Below are 20,553 nucleotides of genomic sequence, written 5' to 3'. Positions count from 1 at the left end.
CCATCAAGTGACTTGTCCAAGATGATGGACAGAGCCAGTAAACCTGGAGACAAGACTCAGCCCCCAGTGGTCTGACTCCAAAACCTGTGCCTTCAACCATCACTCTATCTATCAGAAGGGCAGAGGTGTTCTTCACCACATTTCAGCTGGCTGTGGTTTTCACAACAGACAGAAATTATGTGTTCATAAGAAAACTGTGTAACATAAGTATTGACAAGGCAAGTGACGAGTAAGGAGGGACACTTTCAAAGTATTGCAATGTTTCTAAGCATTGATTTACTTAATCTTGAAAAACAAGTCTTAAAATTTCTGGAACATATAACTAAATAAGAGATCTGACAATTAAGTTCGTGAACTCACCCTAGAAAAACTGCTGCATAACTCATTGCTGAGTATCACCACAGTCACCTTCGAAGTACTCCCCTTGGGAAGCTATGCACCAACACCAGAACCTAGTCCACCCTTCAAAGCAATTTTGGAACTCTTTTTCTGGAATGGCCATCAGAGCTGTCGTCGTATTACTCTTGATGTTCTGAATGTCATCAAAATGTTTTCCTTTCAATATTTCCTTTATATTCAAGTAAAGAAAGAAGTCATTGAGGGCCAGATCAGGTGAGCGGGTGGGAGGTGTTCCAATACAATTATTTGTTTACTGGCTAAAAACTCCCTCACAGACAGTGCCGTGTGAGCTGGTGCATTGTCGTGATGCAAGAGCCATGAATTGTTGGTGAAAAGTTCAGGTCATCTAACTTTTTCACTCAGCGTTTTCAGCACTTCCAAATAGTAAACTTGGTTAACTGTTTGTCCAGTTGGTACAAATTCATAATGAATAATCCCTCTGATATATATATATAAAAAAATGTTAGCAATGGTGTTGCAACAAGTTCGCGAACTTAATTGTCAGACCTCGTATATCACCTCTTCTCAACTTAGTCCCAGACATTCAAATGTTTGTAAAATCTGTATACATGTCTAACAATTTTCTTACTTGCTCAAAGAACTTTATGCGCTCTCTAACATTTATTACTTTTAAGAATGATATGAAAAAGCTAAACTATGTGTAATACAGACAGAGAACATGAAGGAAAGGAAAAAATTGGAAATAGCACAAAATTCCAACTGACTGGAAAATAGATGAGCTGACATCAACATGGGAGAGAGCCATGCAGGCAATTTATGGTGAAACTGAGAGTTTCTCAGTGTAAACTATTATGGTCAAAGGCGAAACCCATCAAATAACACCCAAAATCCTGTCATTTTGAAACGGTTCACCTTATTCCACATGTGCGGTCTCTACTGTGTTGCACAACGGCTGCTTCCAGAAATACACATGCAACAAAAAGCTGCAGGACATATACAAAAGCAGGGCTGAGGAATGGGGTTCCAGTAGTGAGCCCTGCTCTCAGATGGATCAAAGGGCAGATATGTCCACGCAGCTGCAGGGGACACTGTTTGTGCCTCACCCAGATCCCCTCGGAACTCTTTCTATGTAGTTGCATCCTTTTCTCGGCTTCAGTGGGCTTTTTCCTTCCAACAGCTCATGGCTGCAGCTCTTTTCTGGAGGGCTGCCCTTGGGCTGCTGAAGCCACTCTGCCAGAATAAGCCAGAAATGGTGGAGTGTGGCCCTTAGCCAATGGTTAATGGACAGGACGGAGGAAAGCCCAGTTCCCTTGTCCTTCGCTCCCACAGACAAACTCATAACTTACAAAGGCCTAAGTTACGTTCCAGAGTTCCCCTTGCAGAATCTGGCTGACGTTACCTCCATGGGACTTGGCCTAAAATCACACCGTCCTACCCTGCTTCCCCCACTCCTGTAGGTGTCTCCCCTGGAACCAGGAGTACACCCCTTGTATGAGAATCTTTATCTCAGTGTCAGCTCCGGGGAAACCGGGCCCAGGACAAGCTCCCAGGTGAAGGAGGCAGCATGCCAGGCACCGTGGAGGACTTGCTGCCCAGAGAGTATCATCTCTCCATTCAGGAGGGCTGTGTGCCTCTGCAGAAGGCTTAGACATGAGCAATGAGATATGAGCTACGTTAGGTGTAAATTTTATGCTGAAAGTCACCAAAGTCATTTGGATTCAGAGGAGAGTGAAAATGGAGTCTTTTTAAATTGTTTTTATTTATGAAAAACCAGTATCTAGCAAGACCAGGTAACAGAAGTCAAGTCTCTGAACACCACACCAAGGAATTGAGACTGTAATTATCCTAAAATCCAGCTTTCATCATGTGTCTCCCTTGCTCTGGGGTCTCTCATTGTCTCCCAGGGGGACGGTGGACATGAGCAAGACAAATTACAGTCACAGTGAGGTCCGGGCCACCCACAGCAGAGTACCAGCCCAGAAGCAACAGCAAGAACAGAGAAAAGGTGCCCGTGATCATTGTGAAGGAAATCTAAGGGTTTTGGTAACTGGTGTGAGAGGTGAGCTGGAGATGGTTAGTGTACAACTCTGCTCAGGCTGTTATAACAAAGTACCAGAAACTGGGTGGCTCATATAACAAAAATTTATTTTCTCACACTTCTGGAGAAGTCTGAGGTCAAGGTGTCGGTAGGGTTGGTTTCTCCTGAGGCCTCTCTACTTGGCTTGTAGATGGCCAGCTTCTCCCTATGTCCTCACATGGTCTTCTCTCTGTTTGTGTCTGTCTCCTTAGAAGGTCATATTGGGTTAGGGCCATCCTAATGACCTCATTTTAAATTAATTAACTCTTTAAAGACTCTATCTTCAAATGCAGTCACATTCTGAGGCGCTGGGGTTAGGACTCCAACACATGAAGTTTGAGGGGGACATAATGTTGTCCATAACAGTGAGCAACAGAACAATGAGATTGATGCCAGAAAAGCTGCGTTTGCGGTGATGCAGACCTCTCTAGTCGGCATAAATATCCAACAGGCCATATTGCAGATCTAGACATGAAATTCAGGCAAGAGGCCATGGCTGCATACCACTGAAAGAAGAGCCGGCTTGCCCGCCTCACTCAGGCAGCGTGTTCCATGCTGCCTGGGGAAGTGCCCAGGCACAGCATCTCACCCCAGGTAAGCAAGTTCAGAAACGTGATGGTATCTGTCCACCCGGTGCTCACCAAGCCCCAGGGAGTCAGTTCCTGCCCAGCAAACTCGAAAGAGGCCACTGTGTAAATTAGTGCCTATTTAATAATTTACCCACAGAGATTTCCAGGATAATGAGTGCCAGTCACTTCCATGGGACATTCATTGCCTGCTGACTATTTAGATTTTTGTCCCCTGTCACAGCTTGCCACACCAATTATAAGTTTTCTATATCCTACTTGATTTCACATCTATTCCTAAATGTATCTTTCATTCCTAAATGTATCTTATTAACATTTGTATCCTCCCCGGCATCTATATAGTTTCTTGCATGGAGCAGGAAGCCGATAAATATGTGTCCATGGTTATGCAGATGAAACAGGGACTGGCCTCTACAACATGCACAGCAGAGTAGTTAAGAGTACAAGCTGTATCATCAACAAGACAAATAGTAACAAGTGTTGGAGAGGCTGTGGAGAAAAAGGAACCCTCATATACTGTTGGTGGGAATGCAGACTGGTGCAGCCGCTATGGAAGGCAGTGTGGAGGTTCCTCAAAAAATTATGAATAGTATTACCATATGACCCAGCAATCCCTCTCCTGGGTATCCACCAAAAAAATCTGAAAACATTTATACATAAAGACACGTGTGCTCCAATGTTCATTGCAGCTTTGTTTACGGTGGCCAAGACATGGAAACAACCAAAATGTCCTTCGATAGATGAATGGATAAAGAAGTAGTGGTATATATACACAAAGGAATACTATTCGGCCGTAAGAAAAGATGATATAGGAACATTTGTGACAACATGGATGGATCTTGAGAGTATAATGCTGAGCGAAATAAGTCAGACAGAAAAAGCAGAGAACTATGTGATTTCACTGATATGTGGTATATAAACCAAAAACAACAAAAGAACAAGACAAACAAATGAGAAACAGAAACTCATAGACACAGACAATAGTTTAGTGGTTACCAGCGGGTAAAGGGGTGTGGGGGATGGGAGATGAGGGTAAGGGGGATCAAATATATGGTGATGGAAGGAGAACTGACTCTGGGTGGTGAACACACAATGGGATTTATAGATGATGTAATACAGAATTGTACACCTGAAATCTATGTAATTTTACTAACAATTGTCACCCCAATAAATTAAAAAAAAAAAAAAGAAAGAAAAGAGTACAAGCTGGGGTCAGACTTCCTGGATCTGAATCCTGACTCTACTCAGTACTCGCTGTGTGACTCTGGGTAGAATCAACTGCTCTGTGTCTCAGTTTCCTCATCTTATCAAATTAAGGTGACACTTACAGCACCTACTTCATAGAGTTGTTATGAACATTAAATGAATTAATACAAAGGGCTTAGAGCAGTGCATGGCACACAGAAAACATGTAAGTGCTAGTAGTTTTTAATACCTGACCCATTACCTAGGTTGTCTCATTGAATATCTAAACAATTGTTTGAGGGGGATATTGCCATCCCCTCCTTGAAGAGAAGGAAGCCAGGTTCAGTGGAGGTAAGCAACGTGCCCCTCAACTGGTAAGGGGCAGAGACAGAATGTAAGCTCAGAGCTGAGTCTCACACCCTTTCTCTTGCCACCACACCACGAGTTAGGCTGAAGGTAACCCTCAGTCAGGAAGAGTATCCCCAGTCACTCCCAGAGGACCCTGCAGGCACTAAGAGTCAGAAGGTGGAACCAGCATAGCATCAGGCTCTACCCAAAACTAAGGGGTTCAGAGATGTGATCAAGTCTCAACTCCTACCCTATATGGTTGCAACCCTGTACACTACGTCAACATCACATCTAAGCTCAAAAGCTTTTCATTTACATGATCCAGAAGGTATGCCTAGCATTCAGTGTCCCAAAAATGTCCCCCTTGGTGCTCAGCCAAACCATCAGCATGCAGGTTGTGACCACATAACCCCTACATCTAGAAAGCAGGTGACAGCTGGGTTCCCCAGCCGCTGGTCAAAAACACAGACCAGGACCTGGACAGCTTGTTACTGTACCTTAGAAAATCCTAAGCATTCCTCCAGGCCCAGGATGGCAAATAGTTAAACACTGTCAGTATTAATTGTAATTAATTAGAAGTGATTGTGTAGAACCATGGCTAAGACTGAGCTCAATGTAAAAGTGCTCTGTGGTCGACTAGTGATGTCTGCCAAGGTACAGCAGGAAGAGCAGCACACGCGATGCGATGCATATTTGCCAATTTTCTTCAAGCCAAACTGTTACCTATTCAGTCAGGTACTGAGGAAGCACCTGGTATCCAATTGATTTACTACAGGGGGACATGAAAATGCAGATAAGACATGGTCTTGCCTTCAAGAAAAGGCACACAGAGATGAGAAATCAAATAAAAATATACACACAAATGATGTGTCGGGAAAATTGCTGTTTTAAAACCTTATATACTCTAATTTTTTTTTATGTGGTGGGGGTTTCCAGGGACTTTTCGTTTTCTCAACATGCTTTAAAAATATAGCCAGTTGGTGTCACTTGCCTCTTACAAAAGCCAAGCAATAAAATCCAAACTATAAAAAATGTTGACAATGGGCCCTGGATGGCATTGGGTTCAGTCCCTGGCCCGCTGCAGGAACACCTTCGGCAATAGCCCAGAATGCTTGTTCAGTCCCTTTGTCAGCCCAGCCAGGCTTGGCAGCCACCCCACCCTGATTAACCATGACTGCTAGAAAGTGTTTCCTCGGGCTGAGCCAAAAGCCTCTACCTCTAATTGTCATCCCACTGTCCTAATTCTGTCTTCCAGGGTCACACAGAACATGAATAACTGTTCAATGTGATGGTCTTTCTAACCTCTGAGGACACTTTGCAGGCCCCCCCTTGAGTCTTTCTTCCTCCCAATAAAACAGCCCTAGGACTTGTTTTCCAGGTGGCCAGGTTCTGGATCACCTAACTTATCCTGCACTGGCTTCTTTGGATCACCTTTGATCTCCTCACTTCAGAGAGGCTGCCAGGCTCTCTTTGAGTTCCTCCTTCTCAATCCAATTGCCTGCAGGCAGAAAGCCAGAGTGATTATTGGGCTCATTTCATTTATTTCCTTCCTCAGGCATCACCATCATGCACCACCTGTTGTGCAATGCCTGAAAAAAAATTATTTTATGTATCTTGTCCAGTTTTCTAATTGTTTACTATACTTGGTGATGTCTAGTACTTGCTACCACTGCAGGGTTAGAAGTGGAAGTCCCCACAACGTATATTTTTTTTCTATGCATTTGTGATTTTGAAAGTTATTTCTGAGCCTTTTTAGAGACCTGTCCAATTTAGAGTCCCACCAGCAATATGTAAGAATGCCTGGTCCAGAAGTTCTCCAAAGATTCTTTTATGTCTGAATCCATATCTATGTACCACCAGGCACTTGCACTTATATTGTCATTCAATCCTCACAAGTCTACCAGGTAGGTATTATTATCCTCATTTTTCAGATGAGGAAACCAGGCTCAAAGAGATTAGCAAGGCGAAAGGTGATCAAGCACACATCCAACAAGGTAGGCCTAAGTACTTAGAGGGCGGGACCAAATAAGATGCAGAGCTCATGCCTCTAAGTCCCAACCTCCTAAACATACATGTAATAGCAAAGTTTACATGGGAAAATGTGTGCTGTCTAGTGACTGTGACTTTACCTGACCAAAAGATCTTTCTAAAACTCTAGCCTAATCATGTTGCACCCCCATGCTTTAAAACTGGGCAAAAGTATATAAAAAACCAAGAAGACTTAGAAAAATAGAAAGCCTGAACATACAATAACAATAAAACTAATTAAATCAGGAATTTAACACACACACACCCACACACACAATCACCATGCCTACAGTTTGACAAGCAGGTTCTAGCAAACATTCAAGGAACACATGATCCACAGTTTGCACAACTTGTTCCAGAGGAAAGAAAAAGAAGAAATCCTCCCAAGTTGATTTTATGAGGCTAATATACCCTTGATACCTTCCTAAAAAATAAACACCAGGCTCAAGCAGTTGCTCCAGTACCAATCTTTAAATAAACAATATTTCCAATGTTACACAAAGGAGTCTGTGATATTAGGGTAAGAGGGACTGTCTGCCAACTCACTTTACAAGGCAACCACACCCTTCATATCAAAACTCACAGGACAGTTTGAAAAAGAACAATTTCAGACCAATCTCACTCATAAACATAGATGAAAAATATTTTAAAATATAGAAGCAAACTCAATTCAGCTACACATAAAAATGGTAAGGCATCACAAACACACTGGATTTATCCCACAAATGTAAGGTTAGTTTGACACTGGAGAATGATTTACTATAACTCATCACTAAAAGAAAAAAACAAAATGACCTTCGTGTGAAGGCAGAAAAACATATTTGATAACATTTATCACTTACAATTACATTCATGACAAAATCTAGAGACAGAAACTTTCTTATCTTGATAAATGGCATTTACAAAAATCATACAACAAATATATTTAAAGGTTGAAAGCATTTCCTTTAATACTGGGAATAAGCAGGGGTGCTTGCAATCACCTCATCTTTGCAACATTATATTGTAGTTCCCAGCCAGTGTATTAAGGCATAAATAAATAAATAAATATTGGAAATAAACAAATTTGTCTTTATTTGCAGTTTGTATGATTGTCCACATAAAAATCCCAAAGTATCTACACAAAAATCCTACAGTATGTAAACTTAAAACAAACATTTAAAAAAATGTGATTGTAAAAGATAACATTTATGATAGCAACAAAAAATTAAAAGTACACTAACAGTAAAGCTAACAAGCATATAAATGTTCTTTATGGAGAAAATTATAAAAACTTTATTGAAAGAAATGAAAGAATAAAGGGAAACCCAATGTTCATGGGTCAAAAACTCAATATTGCAAAGATGGGAATTCTCTCAATGGATATGTAGTCTCAGTAAAGTTCTCATGAAAATCTCAATAGGGTTCTTTGTACTTAACAAGTTGACCCTAAAATTTATATTGGAAAAGGACAAAAAAAATCCCCATAATACGCCTAAAGAATAAGAACCAGTTTGGGGGAATGTTCCTTATAAGATTAGTAATTATTATATATAAATCTGTATTAATTAAGTTAGTGTGGTATTGGTACAGGGATATTCAAACAGAGAAATGGAACTAAAAAGAGAACTCAGAAACAGACCCACATACATACAGAAACTTACTGAATGACAGAGTTTGTACTGGAGATCAATGTGGAAAGGATGAACATTTCAATAATTGGTTATCCATATTGAAAATAAAAAGAAATTAAATCTTGTGTTAGTCAGCCATGTTGCTAAAATGATGCTATATAAAAACATCCCCCAATATCTCAGTGGCTTACAACAAACATTTAAACACACAACATTTATTTCTCGCACACGTCTGTAGTCAGCTGTGGTTCAGATTCAGGTCTGCTCTACACGTCTCATTCTCTGAACCAGGCTGAATAAGCAGTGGCTACCTGGGACATGCACTTCTATGTTGCAGGTAAGGAATTCAAGAGGGTAAGGTAGGGGCAACTGGTTAGCTTGGTTGGTTAGAGCGCAGTAAAACCAACAAGGTGGCCGGTTCAGTCCCCACATGGGCCACTGTGAGCTTCGCCCTCCACAACTAGATGGAAACAACCACTTGACCTGGAGCTGATGGGTCCTGGGAAAACACTTAAATAAATAAAAGTTTAAAAAACAAAAAAAGAGGGTAAGCTAACCAACACAGCACATTATATCTGTGCACCTTCCATTCACCAAAGCAAGTCACATGGTTATGTTCAAAGATAGTGGGAAAGTAGAGTATATTCTGCCTACAATAAACCATGGCAAGCGCCGGGAGGAAAGGAAAAATTGTAAGCAAATAATACAATTTACTTCTGATCTCTGCCTCACACCATACAAAAAGCTAATTTTATGGGCTTAATGACATAAATGTAAAAGACAAAGTTATGAAACTTTTAGGAGAATATCTTTATATCCTTAGGGAAAGAAAGGGATTCCAAAATATGAAAATAAGAAAGAAACTATATTACAACTGAAACTAATAAAATAAAAAGTATTAAAAAAGAAAACGAAAGAAACTATAAAAATTTGATAATTTCAACACTAAAATTTAAAAACTTCATCAGAATTTCAAAATAAAACAAAACATTTGCAACGTATATCAATGGCAAAGGATTAGTATCCAGAATATACAAAGCACCCTTCCAAATAAATAAGAAAAATAGACCTTTGCACAAGGCAAACTTGGTATCTGACAGAGTGGCATTACAAATCAGTGAGAGGGGGTGGCCGGCTAGCTCAGTTGGTTAGAGCGTGGTGCTAATAACACCAAGGTTGCCCGTTCAGTCCCCGCATGGGCCACTGTGAGCTGCGCCCTCCTTAAAAAAAAAAAAAAATCAGTGAGAAAAATCTGAACTATTCAGTAAAAGGTGCTGAGACAACTGGCTGTCTATATGGGGAAGCATGAAGTGAGATCCCCACCTCACATTGTACACCAAAATAAATTCTGGATTCTTTAAAAAGCTAAATATGAAAAGTAACATTTTACCATTTTATAAGAAAATAGAGAGCATCATTATGCACTGCTTGAGAGTGTTTTAAATGAATACTTAAAACTCAAGTCATAAAAGGAAAGGTGGGTAAAGTGGGTAAATTGGACTACATTAAAAAAGAAAAAGGAAAAAAAAAACTTGTGATAGAAAAACTCCCAAAGTTAAAAGTGAAGTTATAAACTGGAAAAAGATATTTTTCAATACATGTTACAGACAAAGGATAAATAGCCAGAATATTTAAAAAATATCTTATACACATTACAAAATACTACTGAAGAAAGCCTGGCACATTTGGAGAAGAACCAGATGCCTCCGTGGTTGTAGCACAGACTGGTGTACGTGTGTGTGTGTGTGTGTGTTATACATACCTGCTTGCTACTCTCCACACATGTGCACCAGGATTCCTTTGATTCAGAATGCCCTTTCCCTAGTTTCTTCCTGGAATTGAAAAAGACTTCATGAAAAATAGTTTTTCCTTCCTTTACACTTCTCTGGCTCATTTTACATCCTCTATTAGACAAGCTTTAAAATAATACAATTCACTATGATTAGTATTGTATTAGTCAGCTTGGGCCATTACAAAATACCACGGAGGGCTTATACAACAGACATTTCTTTCTCACAATTCTGGAGCCTGGAAGTCCCAGATCAAAGTACTAGTCAATTCAGTTCCTAATGAAATCTCTCTTGTTGGCTTACAGACAGCCCACCTTCTCTCTGGGTCCTCACATGTCCTCTCTCTGTGTGTGCACGTGGAGAGCGAGATCTCTCTCTTCCTGTTTTTATAATGCCATCGATCCTTTCAGATTAGGACCCCATCCTTATGACTTCCTTTAACCTTAATTACCTCCTGAAAGCCTTATCTCCAAACAGTCACATTGGTGGTTAGGGCCTCGACTTATGAATGGAGGTGAGAAGGTTGTGAGGACACAATTCAGTCCTAGCAAGTATTCTACCTGTCCCACTCCTGTGTTATTAAACAAGTCTTTGAACATCTGCCATAAGTCTACCTCTGTCCTGGGTATCAAGAAGAGTGTTTGGTTGTTGCCAGGCTACCGTGTTTCCCCCAAAATAAGACTGGGTCTTATATTAATTTTTGCTCCAAGAAACATATTAGGGCTTATGTTCAGGGGATGTCATCCTGAAAAATCATGCCAGGGCTTATTTTCCGGTTAGGTCTTATTTTGGGGGAAACACGGTATTTATGTAGATAAATCTAACAAAGGGGTGAAAGGCAGAATTCTAGGAGGCAGCTAGAGAGAGGAGAGGGGGAAGAAAGATAGGTGAGTGTTCCAAGATGTTTTCCAATTCTCATCACTTAGCAAGTGACACCATTTTCTTTGAAGTGGAAAGAGGTGTAGAATCAGGTGCTCAATAAGGCTCCAAGGGAGTACATTTTGAGTCTAATTACTGGTAGATGCTTTCACTGGAGGGTGGCATCCATTCTCCCGTCTCTGTCTTTTTAGGGCTGGTCTTTCAGTGACCGCAGGCACTCACAGATCCACAGTTATTCACTCTTTCCTAACCTTAGCATGTTTTGCTTCTTGAAAACCTTTGTGACTACATCCCAAGAGGCACAGTTGCAAATAGCATCCAGAGCTAGAAACAGGGGCCAGAAGAAACCTAAAAACAAAGGCAGCATCTGCACCATGTCCTACAAGGGCCCCTACTCAGCTGTTGGGTGGCAGCCCTGCCCATGGCCCCAGCTGGCAATGACTGCTCGTTGCTCCTTCATCGCCTGCTACTCCATCTGGGGGCCCCAAGGAAAGTAATGTGATTCAAGAACACTGAAAGTCTGCAGCCTAGCCCAGGTCTGCAGTTGAAAACAAGATGCATGTGTTCATGTTCTCTGGACTGACAGAGGGTGGGTACAATAAATGTCTGAGTGCCACTCAGTGTCTGGCATTGGGCCATGCCCTGGGAATATAAAGGCAAACAAGAAAGCTAGGCTGCCCACAGTCACAGACACGTGGAGGAATGTGACGGTTAGTTTTATGTGTCAACTTGGCTAGACTATACTATCCCGTTATTTAACCAAACAGTAATCTAAGTGTTGTTGGGCAGGTATTTTGTGGATGTGGTTAACATCTACAGCTGTGGACTTCAAGTAAAAATGATTACCCTAGATAATGTAGGTGGGTCTAAGCCAATTAGTTAAAAACCCTTAAGATCAAAACTGAGAGTTCCCTGGGGAAAAAGAAAGTCAGCCTAGAGACGGCAGCATGAGCTCCTGCCAGAGTCCCAGCCTGCGGTCTCACCCTACTGAACAGGACTGGCCACCTCTCTCAGTCGCATAAGCCAACTCCTTGAAATAAATCAGTGTATGTGTGTGTATGCATACTAGGTATATAAATACATATATAAAGAGATTTACTTCAAGAAATATATCCTACTGGCATATAGACAGATGATAGATGAGAGAGAGAGAGAGAGAGAGAGAGAGAGAGAGAGAGAGAGAGAGAGAGAGAGAGATTTTTTTCCTACTGGTTCTGTTTTTCTGGAGAACCCTGACTGCTCAAAGGAGACTCAGACACTCACAAGGAATCACTAGGCAGTGTCCTAAGTACTATGACTGGGGAAGCATTCTATGGGGTACTTAGCAGTGTAAGCCTAAGTGGGACTCTCCAAATTTGAATCTTGGATCCATCATGCAGTAGATGCACCATGATACATCTAGGAATTGGGTCAATTCCTATATTCTCGAAGCCTCAGTTTCCCCATCTGTAAATTGAGATAGTATCTCCTTCATAGGTTCATTGCAAAGGTCAAAGAGGTTCAGTATCTCACCCGAGAACACACAGCCAGGAAATATGAAGGCAGGATTTACACTCAGGTCTGTCCGCCTCTAGCACGTGTACCCTTAACCCCCTGCCCTGTCACCTTGCTCCTTGGGGATTACACTTCCACTGTGGTTCTTTAACAGACATTTTGCATAGACAACCCCATACAATGTTACAGCTTCAACTGTTCTGCAGAGATGCCTCTCAAATTTATACCTTCGGCCCAGGTTTCCGTCACATTCTGGTACTTGGATGTAAACCTTGGCTTCAAATCCAACATATCTTAAATTCAAAGTCGTCTTCTTCCCCCACCATTGCAAGTCCTGGCTTCACCTCTCTCTAGTTATATGACCCTGGAAAGCTACTGACCCTCTAATCCTCAGAGTTCTCATTTGGTCAGTGGGGGTGGGGGTGTTTGACCATATGAGGAAGGCAGGCACGTATCAGATAGTTCCTACACCTCTCGTCTGTAGTACTTATCTCAGTGTCTGATACATTATAGGTACTATACATTATTCTACTTATTCATTCAGCATCTGTTCATTCATCAGCACTGATTTTAATTAATTGCACAACAGGAAACATGGATTTAGCCCTAACTCATTACTTGGAGGCTAATTTTCCAGGAAAACCATCATTTCCCATTAGACCAAGTAATTACTAGGTGTTGCTATATGGATGTTTCATTTATATTTTATGTTAGTGTATTGCCATCTTGTGGAGGATATGCAAGTTACAAGCAAAGAGGAAAAGGGCACGCAAGGAAAGGCAACATCCTACAAGAAATGTTTACAAGTATGAAGGCTGACCCATACTATTGTTGGATTTCAACAGCTCTCTGAAAAACATAATAGGGTGTTTTAAATATAAATAAACACTATAGCAAGTTACCGACCTATAATCTAATGATCTTTAACTTGTTGTAAGCAAAATAAAAAATAAAAACGAATCAGCATTCTTTCCTGCAACTGACTGCTTTGCTCCATTTGAATTCTCCGTGCCCTATATTGGCTGTGAATCTAAATTAAAAGAGAAGCCACTCAACTAGGGGTTAGATTTCCTGATGGCTCTACCTTTAACTAGCTAAGCAACTCTGTCTCCCTTTCTGAATAAGTTACCATTATTGAGTGCTTACCATGTGCTTGGGACTATGCTGGTTATTTTACATGAATTATCTATCTCATTTAATCCTTATGAATCCCCCAAAAAGGGGGGTAGGTAATCTTATTTATGACTCTCAGCTTACTAACTCATCTTTAAAAACGGGGTAAGTGGCTTGTTCAATGTCAAAACCAAGATGTAGAAATGGATCCACGATCCAGCCTGACCGAAACAGTTTTTCATGATTACATTTTCCTACATGTAACACCCCCTGCATTCTAAGAATGTTGTGAGGATGAAGTCAGTCATGTAAAGCACTTTTTTGAGAAAGCACAGTCTTTGAATGACTGTATTACAGAATGTTAACACTACACATAGGTATAAAATGGTTTATATTCTACTGGGACAGTTCACTTTATAGACGTATTCAGTAAGGAGTGCTTTTTCTCAGTAGTGATGCCCCCTTTCATTCCTGATTTTAGTAATTTTAGTCTTATTGTCCTAGTCAGCCTTTTCCTTCTGTTTACTTGGGGTTGACTTTGCTCTTGTTTTTCTAGTTTCCTAAGGTGGAAGATTAGACTACTGACTGGAGATCTCTTTTGGTGATTATTTTAAGACTACTTTTCAGAGAAGTTTTAGATTTACGGAAAAATTGAGATGAAGATACAAAGATACACTCCCTACACATGCATCATCGCCCCCTTTATCATCATTCCCCACGTGTGTTACAACCAGTGACCCTCCATTGACACATCATAATCACACTAAGTCCACAGTTTACCTTAGAGTTTGCTCTTGGTGTTGTGTATTTTATTGAGTTTGGACAAATATATAATGACATGTATCCATCATTATAGTATCATACAGAATATTTTCACTGACCTAAAAATCCGCTGTGCTCTGCCTGTTCATCCTTCCCCCAACCCCAATTCTTACCAACCACTGGTAAATGTTACTGTCTCCATAGTTTTGCCTTTTCCAGAATGGCATATAGTTGAAATTATACAATATGTAGCTTTTTCAGATTAGCTTCTTTCACTTAGTAATATGCATTTAAGTTTCCTCCATGTCTTTTCATGGCTTAATAGCTTATTTCTTTTCAGTGCTGAATAAATATTGCATTGTCTGGAGGTACCACAATTTATTCATTCACCTATTGGAGGACATCTTGGTTGCTTCCAGTTTGGGACAATTATGAATAAGGCTGCTGTAAACATTTGTGTGAAGGTTTTTGTGTGGACATGATTTTCATTTTATTGGAATAAATATGAAGGGGTGTAATTGCTAGATTATACGAGTATGGTAAGAGTATGTTTAATTATGTAAGAACCCACCAAACTGTCTTCCAACATGGCTGTACCATTTTGCATTCCCATGCACAATATATGAGGGTTTTGTTTTTTAATAGGGATTTATAGTTATAAATTTCCCTCTAACCACTGTTATGGCTGCATCCCAGAAGTTTTGGTATGCTCTGTTTTCATGTTCATGAATCTCAAAAGTGTTTTCTAATTTTCCTTGTGATTTCTTCTTTGAGCCTTGGTTATTTCACAGTGTGTTATTTCCACATATTTGTTACTTCCCCAAATTTCCTCCTGTTGTTGATTTCTAACTTCATTCCATTGTGGTCAGAAAACATACTTTGTACAGTTTTAAGCTTTGTGGACTTACTGAAGACTGTTTTATGGCCTAACATATAGTCTACCCTCAAATATGTTCCATATGAACTTGAGTAAAATAATATTCTGCTATTATTGGGTGGAGTTCTTCATAGATGTGTTAGATCTGTTGGTTTATAGTGCTGTTGAATCCTCTATTTCCTTGTTATTCTGCCTAGTTCAGCTATTCATTATTAAAAGTGAGATATTGAAGTCTCCAACTACTATTGTTAGATTTCCTGACCACACCACCTTTCACTAGCAAAGCAATTAAGTTCTTTCTAAATAAGTTTTTCTTTCAAATTATCATGTGTCAAGGACTATGCTGAATATTTTACATATATTACCTCACTTAATCACTAAAACGTAATAGTGAATCATCAGTAATAATTGACTTATTTCTCCCTTCAATTCTCAATTTTGCTTCATGCATTTTGGGGCTCTGTTGTCTAGTACACATGTTTATAATTGTTATGTCTTACTGAGGGATTAACACTTTTATCAATATCCTTCTTTAACTCTTTTAACATTTTGCCTTTGAGTCTATATCGAATGTGTCATCTTACAGCTTCCTGACCTCATGGTTTCTGATGAGAAGCAAACTTTTAATCTTATTGAGCATCCTTTATATGTGATGGGTTGTTTTCTCTTGCCGCTTTCAATATTCTCTGTCAATGGCTTTTGACATTTTTACTTTGATGTGTTTAGATGTGGATCCCTTTGAGTTTGTCCTACTTAGAATGTGTTGAGTTTCTTGGATGTGTAAATTAATGTTATCTTTTTTCCAAGTCTTTTACTAAATTTGGAAAGTTTCCAGACGTTAATTCTTCAAATAGTCTTTCTGATCCTTTCTCCCTTCTCCTTCTGGGACTCCCATAACATGTATGTTGGTATGTTTGATGATGTCCCACAGGTCCCTTAGGCTGTGTTCACTCTTCTTCATTCTTTTCTCTTTCTGCTCCCCAAACTGGATAATTACAATTGTCCTATTTTCTAGTTTTCTGATTTTCTCATTTGACTCAAATCTGTTGAACTCCTCTAGTAATTTTTTCATGCCAGTTATGTACTTTTCAGTTCCAAAATTTCTATTTGGCTCCTTTTTATCATTTTTATATTCTCATTTTGCTCATAAATCATTTTCCTAATTTCTTTTAGTTTTTTTGTTCATGGTTTACTTTAGCTCTTAGAACATATTTAAGACAGTTGATTTAAACTCTGGGCTTTAAGTGTCTGGGCTTCATCAGGGGTGGTTTCTGTTTTCTCCCCCCTCTATATGAGCCATACTTGTTTCTTTGCACATCTCACAACTTTTTGTTGAGAACTAGACAATTTAAAAACATAAGATGGCAACCCTGGCAATCAGATTTGTTGCCCCTCCCTTTAAGGTTGGTGTTTTGCAGGTGTTTCTGTGTTGTTTTTTTAAATGACTCCTTGACTAATTCTGTAAAGGCTATTCTTTGTCATGTGTAACCACTAAAATCTCTACTCAGCTTAGTCTTCAACTTAAAATTCAATTAATTAGATGGGAATTTGCTTAAGTGGCTGAAACAATAAGTCTCCCACCCTTTGCTGAAGGGCTCATGACTCCAACAGTTTCTAACTCTGCCTGACCCTTTATTTCCTGTTTATGCAGAGCCTCAAGGCCACCCAGAATTGAGATCAGGGTCTTCAGGTGTTTTCCAGGGCAAGCAAACCCTGCACATGCATGAGGCTTTCTACATCCCCCAGAATATGTTGGGGGCTTTCTAAAGCCTCCTATAGACATCTCACTTCCCAATTTTTATTTACTTTTTTTTTTTTACCAATCTCGTTTACCTCAACTGGTATCACCATATTGGGCAGCTGTACTATTTAAACAATTGCCACTGATTGTTTCCAACAACCTGGGAATAGGACTTTTCTCACTGAGTCAGGTTAAATAAAGATAAGCATTATGACTGGGACTTTTCTAGGGAGCTGCTACTTTAGCTGCTACTCTCATGTAGCTGCTTTTATCACTAAATCAAATAGTGATACTTATCTGAGGATGGGCTTCTTGCATAACTTCAAACCTATTTGGGGGAATTCTAAACTATTTCAGTGGCTGCTAGGCTGCTGGTTTTCAAGCTACTGTGGTCCAATTTTGCTGGTTTTCAAGGCTATCAGAGCTGAGGAGAAAAGGGTGGGATCAGGACAAGTTAAAACACCACATAGTTTATTGTTTTTAGATTGATCAGGACAAGTTAAAACACCACAAAGTTTATTGTTCTTAGATTGAATCATTTTTCTTGAATATGTATTCCTCAGATTGTTGCAATTCTTTGGTTAACTTCTGGAGTATTAAAAAGTTGATTTTGACAATTTCTTCCAGTGTTCTCATTGCTTTTATGGAGGATCAGATCATTGGAGATCCTTATTCCACCATTCTCGAAATGTTTCTCTAGGATGTCTTTTAGTAGAAAGTGAGATACAAGGATTTCTCTTAAATTAATCCAAGCAGTAATAGTGAATTCACTTAGAACATCAGACATTCCACCTATGATATAGCATCCAAATGAGAAAATTGCCTGGCTTCTCAAATTTCATAGCAGAATGTCAGCACTAGTTTCCAGTCTATGGCATCCACTTTCAGTAAAAACACAGAATGTTAGAACACCAGAGTACAAGCTCAAATCTACCTGCTTTCCAGCTCCACCTGAGTGAAGAGAGTCTAAGGGACATACTGTCCACCAATAACTGCAAACCAGTATTTCTCATACCTTCAGACCACAGCCACTTTTTATTACAAATATTTTTAAGTACCTTTTATTATTCTAAAAACTTACAGATCATCATAGGAATGGCGGCAGTGAGGTGGTCTCCTTGAGTTCTCCTCCAGAACTTACCACAAATTGAACATCTATAACCCATCAAAGGACTCTCTGCTCGTCACACAGAACAGCTAAGAGACTCATATGAGGATTACTTGAAGGTGGGCAAACCGGGCAAGCAGGGGAAGAGGGACGGGAGCGGTGTGGAGATGCGGCCCACATCCGCGGCTGCGGAGACACAGGGGACCCCAGGACAGAAGAGAGATCACAAGAACCAGGACGTGGGCTCTTTCCCTGCGTCCCACAGCTGATCTCTCCTGCCCAGGGAGCAGTGTATCCAGCATTTCTGGCAGTAACCTCAGCTGAGACCTCCAGATGGACCCTAGGTCAGACAAAGAAGTGAACGCCATACCTGGGCCCCTCCCCCCACTCTCCACAGCAATCATACCCCCCCATCCAGAGACTCAAGCTGGCCCCCTAACTGTGGAGTACTGTCAGTTTACAAAGGAGTTGTAGTGCTGAGTATCTGGGAAGACCCAGTTTGCAGCTGTGACCTAGGAAAACGGTAGGAAGTGTGTGACACTGCTGGGCTGGGGACAGAAGACTCCTCTATCCCTAGCACCCACCCTTTCTGGCCTGCCTAGGGCAGGGCAATTACAACTGCAGAGACACACCCAGGGACCAGCAGCAGGTGGCAGAGGCAGTTCTGGGCTTTCAGCTATTCAGAAATCTTGTGCCCTCCACACCCCCTCAATGGAAGAAGTGCCCTAAGACTCAGAAGACTTGGGCACAGGGCTGGCTGTGTTACTCTCAGTGTGCATATGTGCAGGTGAGAACAGAAACTGCACTGACTTTGAAAAAACTACCATCCACACCCCATAGCCCCACTCATCTAGAACTGCAGTGCAGGGTCACTCTGGGCCCCAGGTGACCAGCTCTGCCTCCACAAGATGCAGAGGACTCTTTGTACAACAGAGGACAACCTGGAGATTGCTTGGTGGGCTTGAGCCAACACTGCTTCATTTATTTATTTTTGTATTTTTGATATTTTTGCCTGTGTTGAGTGTGGGTTATTGGTTATTTTTACACGAGTGCATTTGTTTTCTTTGTTGTTGTTATTGTTGTTGTTGTGCTTGGTGATTTGCTTTGTTCTGAAATTGCCCCCCAGGGCCCAGCCCAAGAGGCACAAAATTCAACACACCCAGAGGCCAACTCCAGACCAAACCAGAGTATTACTGGGTTTAAACTACAAGTGACACACCCAGAGGGAATTCTCCACAGGCACAAGAGCCCATTGGGGCCAAGCCTCATTTGAGGGGTCAACCCTCATACAGCAGATCATCCACTGTGGGCAGAGCCAAGTCTCCAACTAGTCAGCCTAGGAGTCAATCCCACCTACTCACAAGCCAAAAGCAATTAAAGCTCAACTTTAACAGGACAATACACACAGCACAAGGGTCACCTTTGGAGCACACGCACAGAATAGGGAAGTGGTGCAGGACAAACATAAAGGACACATACTACATAAGATAACCCAGCAAAGACCAAAAACCCTAGGGGATCTACCTAATACATCGAAGCAAAAACACAGAGAGTCAGCCAGAATGGGGAAACAAAGAAACATGTCCCAAATAATGGAAAAAACCTCCAGAATTGGAACCAAATGAAATAGAGGTAACCAACCTCTCAGAGACAGAGTTCAGAACACTGATAATAAGATTGTTGACGGAGCTTAGTGACAACATAAAGGATAGAGAAATCATAATAAACAACCAGTTAGAACTAAAGATATAATAACTGAAATAAAGAACACACCTGAAGGAATTACCAGCAGGTTAGATGAAGCAGAGGATCGAATCAGCGACTTAGGAGGCAAGTTAGCAGAGATCACCCAAGCGGAACAACAAAAAGGAAAAAAAAGGATAAAAAGCAATGAAAATGGTTTAAGAGACCTCTGGGATAACATCAAGCACAACAATATGCGCATCATAGGAATACCAGGAGATGAAGAGAGGGAGCAAGGGAGCAAGAACATATTTGAAGTAATAATAACCGAAAACTTCCCTAACCTGGTGAAGGAAACCGACATACACGCCCAGGAAGTGCAAGGAGTTCCAACCAGGATGAACCCAAACGGTTCCACATCAAGACAAATTATAGTTAAATGACAAAGATTAAAGACAAAGAGAGAATCCTAAAAGCAGCAAGAGAAAGACAGCAGGTTACATACAAGGGAACTCCTATAAGACTATCAAATGACTTTTCTACAGAAACATTGCAGGCCAGAAGGGAGTGGCAGGAGGTATTCAAAGTGATGAAAAACAAAGGCCTAAAACCTAGATTGCTTTATCCAGCAAGGTTATCATTTAAAATTGAAGGAGAGATAAAGAGCTCCCCAGAAAATAAGCTAAAGGAATTCATTACCACCAAGCCAGCACTGCAGGAAATATTAAAACAGTTTCTGTAAACAGAAGAAAGATGAAAACAATCTAACAACAAGTAACAAAATGACAATAACTATATACCTATAAATAATCACTTTAAATGGAAATGGATTAAAAGCTCCAATCAAAAGGCATAGGGTGCCTGAGTGGATAAGAAAGCAAGACCCTTGCATATGCTGTATACAAGAG

This window comes from Rhinolophus sinicus, chromosome 12 (genome assembly GCF_057876585.1).
Source record: "Rhinolophus sinicus isolate RSI-liver-muscle chromosome 12, RSI-T2T, whole genome shotgun sequence".
Classification (NCBI taxonomy): Eukaryota; Metazoa; Chordata; class Mammalia; order Chiroptera; family Rhinolophidae; genus Rhinolophus; species Rhinolophus sinicus.
The sequence above is the reverse complement of the archived record's forward strand: the minus strand, read 5'-3'. Positions refer to the sequence as shown.